The 16,726-nt window shown below is 46.3% G+C and overlaps 1 long non-coding RNA gene across 3 annotated transcripts in view; it reads right to left on the bottom strand.

Moving 5' to 3' along the window:
- LOC132658006 (uncharacterized) overlaps nucleotides 1–16,726 on the bottom strand; it is a 405,815-nt gene that overhangs the window by 160,115 nt on the left and 228,974 nt on the right. For 2 of the 3 annotated variants that reach the window (XR_009596898.1, XR_009596897.1), the window contains exon 4: nucleotides 12,720–12,810. This is a non-coding gene — a long non-coding RNA (uncharacterized LOC132658006). Of the gene's footprint in view, nucleotides 1–385; nucleotides 529–12,719; nucleotides 12,811–16,726 lie in introns of all 3 variants that reach the window. The other variant, XR_009596899.1, reaches the window with a different exon arrangement.

Below are 16,726 nucleotides of genomic sequence, written 5' to 3'. Positions count from 1 at the left end.
CAGGCATACCCGTTTTGTGGAAGGAAAAACAGATCTGGGGAACAGGAGGGTGGGGAGGGGAGATACACCCGCTAATGTTCAGTGGTGTCTGGTGAGTTCAGGCCATTTTTCACCAGTGTCCTGACCGGGCAGTGTCACAAAACCAAGAATGAACCTTTGTCTCTTGCTTTCCAGCAACTTTATTCCCTGCCCTCACCGAGAGAGGTGTTGATGGGGGTGTGGGAACAGACAGATACCTCCTAGTCCAGACACGGAGACCAGTGCAGAGTAACTTAAACCAGTCCCTATTCTCCTCGTTGTTCTGCTTGTATTGGCTTCATTTACAGGCAGATCCATCTCTCAGGGTGGCAAGATGCCCACCACCAGCTCCCAACAGATGTCTTACCAGTTCAGCAACTCCAGTGAAAAAGAGCTCTGCTCTAGCCAGCGTCCAAGGAGTGTTGAGTCCATTGGACTGTCTTGAGTCACATGACCATCCCTGAGCCTATCACTGGGGCCCAGGGAATGGAATGTGCTGATTGGCCAGATCTGGAACAGGAAGTAGGTCCGTAAGTCTTAGGTGATTGGCGGGGGGGCTGGGGAGGGAAAATTGGGATGTTATTACCAGAAGAAGGCATGGCAGGTGTTGAGTGCGCCTGAGAAAAACAGATGTCAGTTCACCCCTACATTCCGTTTCCCCAGCTGCCACTCAGGACAGGCTCCTCCTCCCCTGCCACTGCCTAGGGTCCACCTCCAATGTCTCCCTGTACCTATTCAGTAATGTTCAGAAGAAGCAGGCAGATGCCCACGCAGGCTAAGTGACCTGGCTGACTCCCTGAAATTCCTGGACCTCCATTCCTTCCTCTGCCACGTGGGGCAAAAATGTCTCACCTTAGGGCACCAATGAGCAAAATAATACAAAAGCCCTTTGCAAAGCATAAAGACTCTTTAAGTGCAAAGTCCCACTCAGCACAGGACTGGCACCTTTTTCTTCCAAGCCAAGAATTGCAACTTGAGTTTTATTTGCAACTCATCTGATCACTCAGTTCTCACTCACCTGGTTCCCAATAAAAACAGCTTTCTCAATTAATTCACACAGTGATGCACAGGCTTAGTTATTTCCTCAACCCACACACTAAAACCACAAGGACAGACACTGTTCTCATGCCAGCTTTACAAAGGAGGAACCTATGTAAGGAGATGTTTAATCACTTACCCAGGACTACAAAGGTGTGAAATAACAGAGCTGAGACACAAGAGCTGGTCTGTGAGGTGACTGCACCCAGCTTTCTGGGCACGGTGACCACACCATACACCATGCATAGACATGCTTTTTTGGTTTGTATTCAGCTGACAAATATTACGTGGACTTCCCAGGTGGCTCAGTGGTAAAGAATCTGCCTGCCAATGCAGGTTCGATCCCTGGGTTGGGAAGATCCCCTGGAGAAGGGAGTGGCAACCCACTCCGGTATTCTTGTTTGGGAGATCCCACGGACAGTGGAGTCTGGTGGGCTACAGCTCATGGGGTTGCAAAAGAGTCAGACAAGACTTAGCTACTAAACAGCAACAATTGCATGCCAGATACAGAGATGAAGCAAACTTTGTTCAGATCCTCAAAGAGTTCCCACTATCTCAGTCAGCAGCTCCTATCTGGGGGTGATTTTACCCTACACCCCCATCTCATTCAGGGACATTTGGCAATACCTGGAGACATTTTTGTCACCCCTGGGGGTGGGGGTATGACAGGCATCTAGTGATAAGAGGCCAGGAATGCTACTAAACACCTCCAGTCCCCACCAAAAAGAATTACTGAGCCCCAAATTTGGAATGCAATGAGGTTGATAAACCCTGATTCGGATGAAGGAAAAATACAAAATCCATTTGATGATGAAACATCAAGTTCATCCACGTATTTCTAAATAATATCTACATTGTAATGGGCAAAATATTCAAATGGGAATTGAAACAAACACCAGGTAAAGAGACATCGAAACTGTCGGAACGGCACACCTAGCATTCCTGTCACACCCCCACCCCCAGTGGTGACAAAAATGTCTCCAGGTATTGTCAAATGCCCCTGAATGGGGTGGGGGTGTAGGGTAAAGTCACTCCCAGGTAGGAGCTGATGACTGAGATGGTGGGAGCTCTTTGAGGGTCTGAACAAGGTTTGATTCATCTCTGTATCTGCCATACAGTTCAACAGCTTTTGGAGTGACCTCTAGGAAAGTCAGCCACAAACCCAAAGCCTCAGTTTCCCCATCTGTTAAGTGAACGTGCCTTTCCTTGTACCAGTTGAGGAGGAACCAGAAGCCACATAGATAGCAGTGAGGCAAGATGACAAACCAGAATTTCCTCCTAGCAGCCTGGGGGGCCAGATCTGTTCCCCAGACGTGTTTGGCTCACCAACATAACATTATTCTTCATACAAGCTCTTAATTAAAATAAATCATACAAAAAATAAAGTGAATGCATTTTAACATTGAAACCCTTCAGTTTTGACAAAGTGGACATCCCCCTGTCACCACCATTAAGATGGAAGCATAGTCTATGGTGACCTAGAGGGGTGGGATGGAGGGGTAGGGGAAGAGGTCCAAGAGGGAGGGGCTAGGTGTATACATATAGCTGCTTTGCTTTGTTGTATAGCAGAGACTAACACAGCATTGCAAAACAATTATACCCCAATTTTTTTTTAAAAGGACAAAAGGTAAAAGATGGAAGCATAGGACATTGCAAGTGCCCTCATCACTACGCTCAGCCCCACCCTCCTGGTCCTTATCCCTTCCCCAAAGTGGCCCCTGCTCTGACTACCTTCCTATAGTTTTAACTGGTACCTTTGAACTTTCAATAAATGAAATCATAGAGCTTTATTCTTTGGTGTCCAGATACTTTTCTCTCTACGATGTGTGAGTGTCATCCAAGTTGATGTACCTGCATTTCTTTTTCACTGCTACCTAGTACTTCACTAGATAGACATGATACCGCTATTAATCTATTCATCATCACGCTCTTGGTGGGTATTTGTTTCAAGTCATTTGCTGCTAAGAACATCCTAGGCTGCATCCTGTGGTGCATATATGATCCTGTTTCTGTTGAGCAGAGTCGTGAGCTGGTCATGGACTCACAGTTCCTTTTTAAAATTCCACACACTTTCTACTAAATTGTGCTAAATTCTGAATCAAAACTGTAGCGTTAAGTCCTGCCTAAGAGTCTCCAGCCTGTGGGCCTGCCCTACAGATTATAGACCCACTAGCACCCATGACTGTATGAGCCAATGCCTTAACATAAATGTTTTAAAACATACACACACATATACTCTATTGGTTTATTTCACTAGAGAAATGTGGCTGAGACAGACTGAAAAGGTTCCCACTGAACTAACAGAAGAACACTCATGGAAGAACATACACTTACAACTTGCTTGAGTGTGAGATTTGGCAAGGAATTAAAAAAAAAAAAGATTATGGTGACATTAGAAAACTGAGGAATGGAATGAAGAGAAACTCAAAGAAAAGCAAAAAGGACACCTTGTTTCCCAAAACTGTACAAATCTAAACCCTGCAGGAACTATTAGATAAGCCCTTACTTCATGCCACACTTATGCCCATTACGCAGATGATGAAAACTGAGGCTCAGAAAGAGCATGAGGACTCCCTCAAAGTTGTACAACTATTAAAAGACAAGGGTTGGATCTGTTCATCATCAAGACGTATGCTTGTAACCAATCAGCTATGCTTCCACCTCCTTTGGATGTTTCAATTTGTAAGACCCCTCCTCACCCCCAGCTCACTGCTCCAAGGTTACTTTCTCCTTTGAAGTCAGTCTTTCCTCCATGTGCCTCTAGGCAGAAATGCCCAGGCTTACACCCCCATATGCATGCAAATCATATCACTCACTGGAGGAATTGAACAATATATTTATTCTTGAACCCAGTCTAAGCCCAGACCACCGGTAAACCATCCAGCAACCACCTGACTCATGGTTACCTATTTTTATATGCAATAGCAAGAAAAGAAACTCAGTTACCCCAAGCCTCAGCCACACACCTGTTCCCTGGAGTTGTCTGGGATGCCATCTCCAGACTCATCTCTCTAGTCTTCCCCTTCCAAGCTGTCCTTTATTCAGGGTCCAGAGTGTGTTTGCCAAAACTCAAATCTGATCACATCACTTCCCTGCTCACAGTTCTTCAATGGCTCCTTATTGTCTTCAGAACAAACGTCACCATTTTGTCTAAAAGACCCTTCTTGATCTGACCCTGTTTATTGTTCTGACACCTCTCCTGTCGTTTCCTGAACTTCCTTCCCCAGCATTCCTGAGTCACTGGTAGTTGCCACCAACTGCACTCTTTCAAGCCTCCGTGGCTTTGCATCACTGTTCCCTCTGCCTGGAATGCCCTCCCCTCCTCCCATTCTACTGGCAGCTCCTCTTGATCCTTCAAAATCGAGCTTAAGCACCATTCCCTCCTCTGTCTTTGGAATCTAATTTTCTCTCTGGGGTTAATCCTGACTTCTGCTTGTCTCTTTAAAATTTCATTTTATTTATTTATTTTTTAATTGTTGGCTGCTCTCGGTCTTCATTGCCGTGTGTGGGCTTCTCTAGCTGTGGCTCGTGGGCTTAGTTGCTCTGCAGCAGGTGGGATCTCAGTTCCCCAGTGAGGGATTGGACCCATGTCTCCTGCACTGAAAGGTGGATTCTTAACCACTGGACCGCTAGAGAAGTCCCCTCTGCCTACTTGATTAGTACCCAATGTTCACTGCCTCCACCTCCCACCCCATGCTTCTGCTGTGAGCACCTCTGTGCTTTCCCCCTCATAGCCCTTAACACACTTCATCATGTGGCTCATTAAACACTCTGCCTTCCCAGCTAAGCATCAGCCTCCTCGAAAACAGACCCATCCTGCCATGTTCACCATCATACGTCTCTGCTCAGCCCTGAGCCTGGAACATCAATAAACACTGTTGGGGAAAAAGGAAGACAGGATAAAGGAATTAAGTGTCCTACTATTTCATGAGATTGTGAACTTTCTTATTGACCTCCATATATTTTTTTCAGCGCTGCAAACATTTACTGCACATTTCCTATGTCCAGGGAGCTCTAATTCCCACGGTCCCTCATAGTCTCATCTGTATTGAGCTGTCCAGACGTTCTAGTATTGACTCCATATTGACAGACTCAGATCTAGGTCCAGAAACTCAGTAGGCCATCCATTGAGACTAAACTAAATAGCAGCTATGGAGACATCACTACGAAATCTAGCATGAACCCCCTGCTTTGGCCCAGTAGTCCAGTATCTTCATGCCCCATTAGTCACAGCTCGAGAACACCCCAAAGTCTTCCTCCTCAAGGCCTCACAACTCAAAGAGCCTTTGTTTTCCCACTCAAGGCCCCTTCAGTGGTTTTGTTTTTCATGGAAAAGCAGGGTGAGTTCATTACATTGTGTTCCTGCCTTGGAGATCATTGTCATTCATCTGACATCAAAGTCAGACACCGTGAACGGCTCACTTAAGGCTCGCCCCACCCATATTTTCTTACAACCAGGAAATGGGGAATTTCCTTCATTTTGTTAAACCATCCCAGCGAGCCTCTGCCACAGGGCTTCCTTTTACAAACTTTTCTTGAAACTCAAAGATGGAATGAGGCCTCCCCCTCTGACTGCAGGGGCTATTAGGGGTCCCGGCCTTCCTCTGATCTTTATCAAACACTTACCCAGCATCTTGGAATGACAATATTTTTTGTTTATACAACACCTTTCTGTGGGGGCCAGAGCTGGGCTGAGCATGGGTGGGAGGCAGATTAAAGCCTTATACAGATGTTGCTCGATGTATCCTGCAGATCTGGAAAGAATAGTCTTTAATGGGGGGCTCTACAAAGCTTAGAGAGGGAGGTGGTTTACCACCAGAATGAAGGAAGATGTCAAGACTGGGACCAGATACCTGACCTTTTGACGGCTTTGTTCCACGTTGATTGTTCCTTATTTCCCCTGATTCTTAAGTCGATGGATTTAATATTCACCGAATAGCCAGCAACCCCAGCCAACTTTTGTTATCTGCCTTCCCTGCTGGGCTCCCAGTCTTCCCTCCATCAGGATCCATGGAACCACCCTCTTCTGGATGTCCTCCAACCTCTTGCCATCAGCCTCATTGGGGGAATCTCTTCTCCTCCTTTGGCCATATCCTCAAATTTCCTAATCCTCAGCCCTCAGGCCCTTTCTGAGCTCACTATCCTGGTAACCTCCGGCTCTCTCACAACTTTGGTTGATGGTAACTCCTAAGAATGTAACTCTAGCCCAGACCTATTTGAACTACAGGTGTGAGTGGTGTATTAGCGTAGGTTAAGCTGTTATAACAAACAACCCCCAAATCTCTGTGGCTTAACACAGTAAAGGTTTATTTTGCATCCACATCCTAGTCTGGTGAGAATCAGCGGGGTGAGCTCTGCTCCACACAGTCATTCAGGGACCCAGGGAGCTTCTGTCTTCTCTTCTAGGACAGTGGTTTCCAAATGGGGACATTGGGTAACATATAGATGTGGTTGTGGTTGTTGAAATCGGAGGCGGGGAAATCTGACATCTCATTGGTAGAGGCCAGGGATGCTAGTCAATACCGTACAGTATATAGGGCAGTCCTCCACATCAAAGAATTGTCTGGTTCACAAATCAATGGTTCAGAAAACCTGTTCCAGGGCATCCGACCGCCTACTGGGTCTTAAGCATCTGGCTCTCAGGTGAGTAAAGAAAATGCATGGAAGATTATGTGGGAGGGTTTAGGGCTTCCCTGGTGGCTCAGTGGTAAAGAATCTGCCTGCCAATGCGAGAAACACAGTTTCAATCTCTTACCCCCCAAATACACTCGCGTGACAACCCTTGGTCAGGGAAGATTCCGCATGCTATAGAGCAATTGAGCCCATGTGCCACAACTACTGAGCCTGAGCTCAGAGCCTGGGAGCTGCAACCACGGAGCCCACGTGCTGCAAATACTGAAGGCTGAGAGCCCTGGAGCCTGTGCGCCGCAACAAAAGAAGCCACCGCAATGAGAAGCCCAGGCAATGCAACGAAGAGTAGCCCCTGCTCCCTGCAGCTAGAGAAACGCCCATGCAGTAATGAAGACCCCTCGATGACAAACATACTGACATAATTATTTTTTAATGCATACTTTAGGTTTGAGGTTTTAGATGCCAGGCCTGGAAGGGACCCATGTCACTCTTGCCCAATTCATACTCCCACTTAACTTCAAAGGGAGGTTGGGGAATGTAGTCTAGCTATATGTCCAGGAGAAAAACAAATCAGGGCTAGGGGAACACACCATGTGTCCCTGTGACAGGTGGCATCAACTAGCTATGTCCAACCCTGAGTGCATCACCTTCTGTCTCCTAAACCTCCCATCCCTCACATAATTCACCTCAGTTCCCATAAATTTCAACCTGTCCCCCATTCAATCCCATCTCCTGCCACAGACAGTAACTTAATCTCAAAGGAACTTGTTCCTGGAATACCGATCCTGTCCCCCAGATCACCCTAAACCCGCTATTGACTCTAAATAGCCATCAGCAGTCACTACTATGTTGCTTTTAATATTTCTTCATAGCACTGAGCACTATACACACACACACACACACACACACACTTTCTGATTATCTGTCTCCTACACTAGTTTGGGGGGCGTCCACTAGTGCCTCAGTGGTAAAGAATTCACCTGCCAACGCAGGAGATGCAGGAGAAGCAGGTTCAATTCCCGGGTCAGGAAGATCTCCTGGATAAGGAAATGGCATCCAGTATTCTTGCCTGGGGAATCCCATAGACAGAGGAGCCTGGCGGGCTACAGTCCATAGAGTCGCCAAAGAGTCAGACACGACTGAGCACACACATACATGCTAGATCAAACTCGAGAAGGATAGGGTGTTTTTCTTGTTCACTGCTACTGCTAACACCTAACAAGAACCACTGACTCATGGTAGCACTCAATATATACTGGTTGAATAAGTAAATCTTATCCATACTAAACAGCCATACTAGTCTTTGCAAAATGCAGATCTGGATATAGCCCCTCCCTATTCTAATCTCCTAATATAATTCCATCCAAACTGTTCAGCTTGTTATTCAAGGTCCTTCATGATCTGACCTTTCCTACCTTCTTACTCTCTTCTCATACACTCCCAGCCATGAACCCTATACTTTGAGCACCCTACGCTTTAGATCACATATCACTGAATGCACTATGTTTAACATTTTTTATTCTTAGCTTTATAATTTTGTATGTACTATTTCCATCACTTTGAATATCCTTATTGCTTATCTTCCTCCCCCTAGCAAACTCTTACTCATCCCTCAATACCCAGTTCCATGTTACTTCCTCTGAGAAAGCTTTTCTGATAAATTAGGCTGTCACTTGCTCCCTCCTTTCCATTCCTTATGTGCTTTTGAAAAACTGTATTGTAATAATTTTCTCTGTTGTTGCTTCCTCCCCCATCAGACTATGGGTTCCTCAGGAAAAATAAGGAAGAGTGCCTTACTTGATGGTGTGGCTGCCTTCCACCCCAGTGCCAGGCAGAGGGCCAGACCCTGAGCAGGTGCTCAGAACACATATGATGAGATAGAAGATTGGCTCTCTGGCCAATCTCCCCAGATTCTCCAGGCATTTTCTTAAATAAGCCAAACAATCAGTGTGATGATGACATCCCTCTCGGAGTCAGAGCCACTTTATCTGCAGAGCCAATGGGTGCTCAGAAATGCTTGTGGCTGGATCCAGATCACCCAGATTGTTGTAACTGGTAATCAATCACTGGAAGCAAAATGAGCACCAGTGCCAGGAAACAGAGAAGGCAGGGGGCAGCCCAACCTCACCCTGTCAACTGATGCTACTAATGGTAGTGAGCTGGCCATTAAAGGGGCTGGCCCCTGCCTTGCAGCTTGGGAATACCAGAAACTTCCCTGATGTTTAATTCCTGTTTATCCTTCAGATCTCAGTCTTTCCAGACCTCCAAGACTGTATTAGAGTCCCCAGGGCTCTATACTGCCCACGCTTGGCGTAATCGCCCTATGAGTCTGCCTTCCCCATCAGAGTGTGGATCTTCATGGGGCAGACCCACCATATCTAGATCACTCTTCACTGCACTTGCTGTCTTTCTATAGGTCCCAGCACAGAGTCCAGGTATCATTCAGGGACCAATTGTGGGAACAGAAGCCACTCTGGGCATTTGAAACCAAGAGATTTTAAGCAGGGAATCAGTTACCCAAATGATGGAAAATCTGAGAAACCAAAGGATATAGTGAGGAAAGCAGAGATTACCAACAGCAGGGGGTTACCAACACCCCTCAGTTGGAGGACAGAAAGAAGAGGTGATATTACTGCAGCCCAAGCTTGGGGTCTTCTGCTGATGGAAGCTGGAACCACAGCCAGACTTGTGGAAGGAGCTAAAGAAAAGAGAAGATGTAGCTTCTACTAGAGCTGTGGCCTGAGTGAAGAGTGGAGGGAAAGAAATACCTTGACCTCTCCCTTCATCCCACCTTCCAATAGGTCATAATTTCCACCGGGGGAATAGGAAAGCTGTGAGCTGCAGCTTGCAGAGCCCAGCCCCTGAGACACAGAGAAGAGCAAGGAAAGAAGAAGGAAGGGATCTGACAGCAGATGGTCCTGGTCCAACCTTGAAGGAGACCTGAATCACCTTCTGTCTTAGCCTCTGTATTAGTCAGGGTAAGCTAAGTTATGCCGCAACAACAAAAATGCCCCTCATGTCAGCGGCCTAAAACAACACAAATTGAGCACAGGTAATTAAATGCTGTCACTTGGAAGTCATATCTGTCACATTTCACTGGCCAAGCAAGTCATAGGCTCATAATTAATTCAGGTGAGTGGGAAAATATAACCCCTTGAAGTGAAGTTGCTCAGTCATGTCTGACTGTTTGCGACCCCATGGACAGTAGCCTACCAGGCTCCGCCGTCCATGGGATTTTCCAGGCAAGAATACTGGAGTGGGCTGCCATTTCCTTCTCTAGGGCATCTTCCCAACCCAGGGATCGAACCCGGGTCTCCTGCATTGTAGACAGACGCTTTGCCATCTGAGCCACCAGGGAAGCCCATAACCCCTTCATATGCTCTAAAGAAGAAACCTGGAGGACTTCCCTGGTGGTTCAGTGGTTGGGAGTATGCCTACCAATGAACAGGACACAAGTTCGACCCCTGGTCCAGGAGGACCCCACATGCCTCAGGGCAGCTGAACCCATGCACCACAACCACTGAGCCCATGCACCCTAGAGACCATGCTCCACAACAAGAGAAGCCACTGCAACAAGAAGTCCATGCATTGCAACAGAGTAGCCCCCAGGCACCACAAATGGGGAAAGCCCACGCATAGTAACAGAGACCGAGTGCAGCCAAAAATACATAAATAATAATTTTTAAATGAGAGAGGCCTGAGAATATCGGTGGGCAACAGGTCCCTACCCAATTCTGGAATGCCTGCTAATTTAGATAACAACCTAAATCACCCTCCACGCATGCATACACACAAACACACATTTCCAACTGCCCCCCTAAGAAGATGCTATAAAATTATATTTATTTGTAGTTCAAAGATGATCATAATACACTGATTCAGAAAATGGCAAGTCACAGACACTTAGCAGCTTAACACAGTGACCATTTATTATTTCACAGTTTCTGGGAGTCAGGAATTTGAGGATCTCAACTAGTCATTTTTGGCTCAGAATTTCTCATGAAGTCACTGTCAGATTTTGGGGGATTGCACTGTTATCAGAGTCTTCACTGGGGCTGGAGAATCTGCTCCAAGGTGACTTAGTCACATGGTTGGTAAGTTGGCATGTTGACTACAATGCCATCTTTTTTTTTGCAGAAAGAAAAAAGATATGGGTATTATATGATGATAGACAACAAGCAATATGACCCCTAGTATCCTTGCCTCATCACTCTTGTGTAGTTTTCTGCCACAGTGAATCAGGGCAGGTCTGTACAACTCATAGAATATGGCAGAAGTGATTAAATATAACTTGGAGACTATGTCAGAAATATCATTCCCACTTTTGCTTTGCTTCTTCTTGGATCACTCACTCTGGGGAGAAGCCAGCTGCCATATTGTGAGGATGGATATTCAAACAGCCTACTAAAAGAGAGTTCCATCTGGTCCCCGGCCGACAGCCAGCACCGAGTAGCCAGCTAAGTGAATGCACCATCTTGGTAGCAGGCTGTCCAGCCCCAGGCAAGCCTTCAGATGACTTGAAGCCCCAGCCAACATCTGGCTGCAAATTCATGAGAGAGAACGACACACCTTCCTACACAAGCTGTTCTCAAATTCTTGACCCACAGAAACTGTGAGACAATAGACTTGTGTTGCTTAAGCTATAAAGATTTGGGGATAATTTTTAGGATCCTTATTTAATCATATCTAGGAATACATGTGGGTTTCTCCGATGGCTCAGTGGGTAAAGAATCTGCCTCCAATGCAGGAGACACAGAAGACATGGGTTCAACCCCTGGATCAGAAAGATCCTCTGGAGGAGGAAATGGCAACCCACTCCAGTATTCTCACCTGAAAAATCCCATGGACAGCGGAGCCTAGCAGGCTACAGTCCACAAGGTCACAGAAAATTGGACATGACTGAGTGACTAAGCAGGAACGCACTTAGGTATATATGTATATATACTTATAGAAAATTTTTATAAGAATAAGATCATGGGATCCGGTATTTATTCTTTTCCTAGTGCTTATCCAGTTTGTAATTTTTCTACAGTGAACACATTACTTGGAACAGAAGACAAGAAGAAAGAAGAAGGGGAGAGGAGAAATAGCAGCAGCTGCTGGGTGGTGGGGGCTTTCTGGTGGCTCAGCAGCAAAGGATCTGCCTGCAATGCAGGAGCTGCAGGAGACTTGCAGGCTCAATCCTTGGATCGGGAAGATCCCCTGGAGGAGGGCAAGGCAACCCACTCTGGTATACTTGCCTGGGGAATCCCCATGGACAGAGGCGCCTGATGGGCTACAGTCCACAGGGTCACAAAGAGTCGGCCACGACTGAAGCAACTGAGCAAGCACACACGCAGGCTGGGTGAAGAGGAACCTGTTAGAGCTACTTTAAACACTGCAATACAGCTAGACTGTGCCAGAGAGTTAGCATAGCAGCTGCCAGCATAGACAACTTGTTAAGGAAGATGGCTGAGCCAAAGGAAGAACCGCCAATGTCCATCTTGGGCTTTTCCACCCAGTTAGCTCTGCTCTGAGCTGCTCAGAGGTTGTGTTTGGAAGAAACATGGCCGGAGCCTGGCCGCCAGGAAGGGGCGGGGGTGTTGCATTTGGAAAGCCTCAAGGTTTCTGAGCTGGCAAGGCATGTCAGCAAAAAGCCCTCGCCTGTCTAGACAAAAGTTTGATTTTGAATCAAAAAAGGGAAGGTTTGCAAGTAGGAAAGCAGTTTAAGCATTTTTCCTCCTTTGAAAATAACCATGAATTTTTAACTATCAACCCTTAAAGGGAGACAGTGAGACTCCAGCTATGACACCAGGGATTTTAGCATTGCCCACTCCCCTGGATGGATTGTGAGATGGGGCCATTTCTGAGGCTGGACATTGACTCCTGGAGCTGAAGAGAGAGCTTTAACAAGGCCCCAGGGCATCCAGGGGGAGAGACAGGTTTCCACTGCGAATATCTGAGGCTCGGGAATTGGCGTTTCTCAGGCAGCCTGAGAAAATGATCAATTTGGCTGCTGACAGAGGGAAATCACTGTGATAGGTTTCACTGACCTTGGGGGGAAAGAAATCCACATCGGTCCTCCGGGCCTCGATGGTAAGGGCTCCTGTTGGCTGCTGTCTGAAACCACAGCTCCAGCCGAGTCTGAGGGTTAGAGAGAAGCTCTGCTCAGAAGGGATTCCCCTTGAATTGCCCCATAGACTTGACCCAGCTCTGGGCAGAGAGGTTGGGCACTTGAGACCAAGCTGAGTGATTGTAAGTGACAGAAGCTGAATAGAGGTATCTTAGACAGCATATATCATAAAGGACTAAGGGAGTCACAGTGGTAAAGAACCCACCTGCCAATGCAGGTAGACATAAGAGATGCAGGTTCGATCCCTGGGTTGGGAAGTTCCCCTGGAGGAGGGCATGGCAACACTCTTGTATTCTTGCCTGGAGAATCCCATGGACAGAGGAGCTGGGCAGGCTATAGTCCATAGGGTCACAAAAGAGTCAGACATGACTGAAATGACTTCGCACACACACGAAGGAGTCAAAGGGGCTTCCCTGATGGCTCAGCACTAAAGAACCTGCCTGACAAGGCAGGAGAAAGACACAGGTTAGATCCTTGGGGCAGAAAGATCCCCTGGAGGAGGAAATGGCAACCCACTCCAGTATTCTTGCCTGAGAAATCCCATGGACAGTGGAGCCTGGCAGGTTTCACTCCATAGCGTCACAAAAGAGTTGGATACGACTTACTGACTGAATGAGAACAGGGGAGTCTTAGGGAACCTTAAGACTGGAATGCAGCTGAACCTGTGGAAGGCGTAGAACTGGAAAAGAGGCCCTCAGGTACCCAATGATCCCCTTTCTTCACTCCCTCTGTCTCTCTCTACAGGCTGCCTTTATCCCTCTGCTTTAACTGGAAACAGACCCCAAATTCTTCAACTGCATCGTGGGCCACCCCACAGCACCTGGCAGGGGCGGGCATGTCATTGGTTCAACCACTAAAAGAGAATGAAGCAACATGCATGTGAATGTGTGTGTGTGAATCTTTTTTTAAATCTCAAATAGTCTTTATTTTATATTGGGGTATAGTTGATTAGCAATATTGTGTTAGTTTCAAGCGTACAACCAAGTGATTCAGTTATACATATACATGTATTTATTCTTTTTTAATGAATTCATTTGTCTGCACCAGGTCTTAGCTGCAGCATGCAGGATTTTTTATCTTTGTTGCAGGATCTTTAGTGGCAGCATCTTTAGTTGCAGCATGAAAACTCTCAGTTGAGGCATGTGGGGTCTAGTTCCCTGACCAGGGATCGAACCCAGGGCCCCTGCATTGGGAGTGCAAATCTTAGCCACTGGACCACCAGGGAAGTCCCTTTCCAACTTTTTCCCATTTAGGTTATCACATAATACTGAGCAGAGTTCCTTGTGCTACACAGTGTATGTGTTATCTTTTCATTCCTCTCTCTCAGCTCCAAATTATCAGGGGAAAAGCTCTGATTGGCACATCTTGGGTAAGGTAACCACCTCGGTCTAAACAGGACGACCAATAGGTATGGACTTACAGTAAAAACACTACAGGCTTTAAAAAGCCACCAGGGCCCTTAGCTGGGAGTGAGGGAATCATGGTGAGCTGGGACTACTTTCCACAAGGATTTGGCTACTCTACAAAAGGGACTCAAGCCCTAGCATGGAGGGCTCTAAATGACCATGTTCAATCCAAATATTTGTGAATCTGAGTCTGCGTGCCAATCCTTGACACCTCTCCCCAGTACTCAACAAGTCCCAGCACTGAAATTCATTTTTATTTTTCTGGCAATCCCTTTATTTCTTAAACTCAGCCTTATTCTGAGCAATAATGCCAGTGAAACCATGAACTTAACTTGGTAAGAGGCAATATTAGGCAGAGGTCTAGAGTCAAACAGACAGGGTTTGAATGTTTGTTCTGCCATGTGCTAGCTGTGTGACCTTGGGCAAGTTGCTTAACCTCTCTGTTCCTTCATTTCCTTAATTGTCTAATACTTTCAATGGCGTAATAGCCATGTTATAGAGATGTTTCAAGACTTAAACATATTATAGTACCTGGCACAAGATAACTCTTAGCTAATTGTAGCAGCATTGTCACCATTATCATTATACATATATCATATGATAAACCATTATCATCTGTTTATCATTATGTCTTACCATATAAATGAAATAAATGCAAAGGATCAGAAATTTTACAAATGATCATCTATGTGATATACCTAGTAAGATAAGGATTCCTAACATTAATTCTCCCTCATAGTGTTCTCCACTGTCCAACAACAATAAAACTTTGTATAAAGCAAAGGATAAAGAGCTATAAATGGGGACATGATGAAACAAAATGGTGAGAATTATATGCATAACAAAGGGCATGGCAGGGTCAGATGGGAAGGCATGTCAACGGTCATGCCTTAGGCACAGGCTTAGGAATAAGGCCAACCTAAAATCAGCAAATGTTGGTGAGGATGGCGGGACAAGGGAAGCTACGTACACCATAGGTGGGAATGTAAATTGGTGCAGCCACTGGGGAAGACAGTATGGAGGTTCCTCAAAAAGCTAAAATTAGAATTATCATATGCCCCAGCAATTCCACTTCTGAGTATATATCCAAAAAGAACAAAAACACTACTTCAAAAAGACACACACACCCAAATGTTCATAGTGGCATTATTTACAGTTGCCAAGATAAAGAAGCAACCTAACTGTCGATCAACAGATAAATGGATAAAAAGATGCGGTGTGCATGCTCAGTCGTTTCAGTCATAGCCGATTCTTCGTGACCCTATAGACCATTGCCTACCAGGTTCCTCTGTCCATGGGGTTCTCAGGCAAGAATACTGAAGTGGGTTGCCAAGCCCTCCTACAGCGGATCTTCCCCACCCAAGGATCAAACCTGCGTCTCCTTTGTCTCCTGCACTGGCAAGTGGACTCTTTACCACAGAGCCACCAAGGAAGCCCCATACACACACACACACACACACACACACACACACACACACACACACACCCCTAGCATCAGCCAGCCTAGCAACAGCTAGGGTGTTGTTCACCCTAAAAACAACAAGTGGGTGCTGGATTCTGTTATTCCTAAAGCTCGCTTACTCCAAGATTGTCCAATTGCAGAAACCAACAATAATAGACAAGTATATAATTTGCGAGTATGCCTTTTTAGCACAGTTCAGTTCAGTTCAGTCGCTCAGTCATGTCCGACTCTTTGCGACCCCATGAATCGCAGCACGCCAGGCCTCCCTGTCCATCACCAACTCCCGGAGTTCACTCAAACTCATGTCCATCAAGTCGGTGATGCCATCCAGCCATCTCATCCTCTGTCGTCCCCTTCTCCTCCTGCCCCCAATCCCTCCCAGCATCAGAGTCTTTTCCAATGAGCCAACTCTTCACATGAGGTGGCCAAAGTACTGGAGTTTCAGCTTTAGCATCATTCCTTCCAAAGAAATCCCAGGGCTGATCTCCTTCAGAATGGACTGGTTGGGTCTCCTTGAAGTCCAAGGGACTCTCAAGAGTCTTCTCCCACACCACAATTCAAAAGCATCAATTCTTCGGTGCTCAGCTTTCTTCACAGTGCAAGGCAACTGGGTTCTCTAGCCTTGCAACCAGAACATTCCTAACTGCAGCTCTGACCTGCAGGAGTAAATGAGATGGTAAGGCTCAGAAAATACTTAACACAGAGTAAGATTCCACCATGCAGAGTTATTCTATTTTCAAGGTGATTAGAAAGAAATTGGATTGGGGAGGGGGGGGGTGGGAGGGGGGGGGAAGAGATACTCCAGCCGTGAAGAGACACCCCACATCCGAGGTAAGAGAAACCCAAGTAAGATGGTAGGTTTTGCAAGAGGGCATCAGAGGGCAGACGCACTGAAATCATAATCACAGAAAACTAGTCAATCTAATCACACTAGGACCACAGCCTTGTCTAATTCAATGAAACTAAGCCATGCCCTTGGGGCTACCCAAGACAGGTGGGCATGGTGGAGCGGTCTGACAGAATGTGGTCCACTGGAGAAGGCAATGGTAAACCACTTCA

This window comes from Ovis aries, chromosome 17 (assembly GCF_016772045.2).
Source record: "Ovis aries strain OAR_USU_Benz2616 breed Rambouillet chromosome 17, ARS-UI_Ramb_v3.0, whole genome shotgun sequence".
Lineage (NCBI taxonomy): Eukaryota > Metazoa > Chordata > Mammalia > Artiodactyla > Bovidae > Ovis > Ovis aries.
The sequence above is the reverse complement of the archived record's forward strand: the minus strand, read 5'-3'. Positions and strand labels throughout refer to the sequence as shown.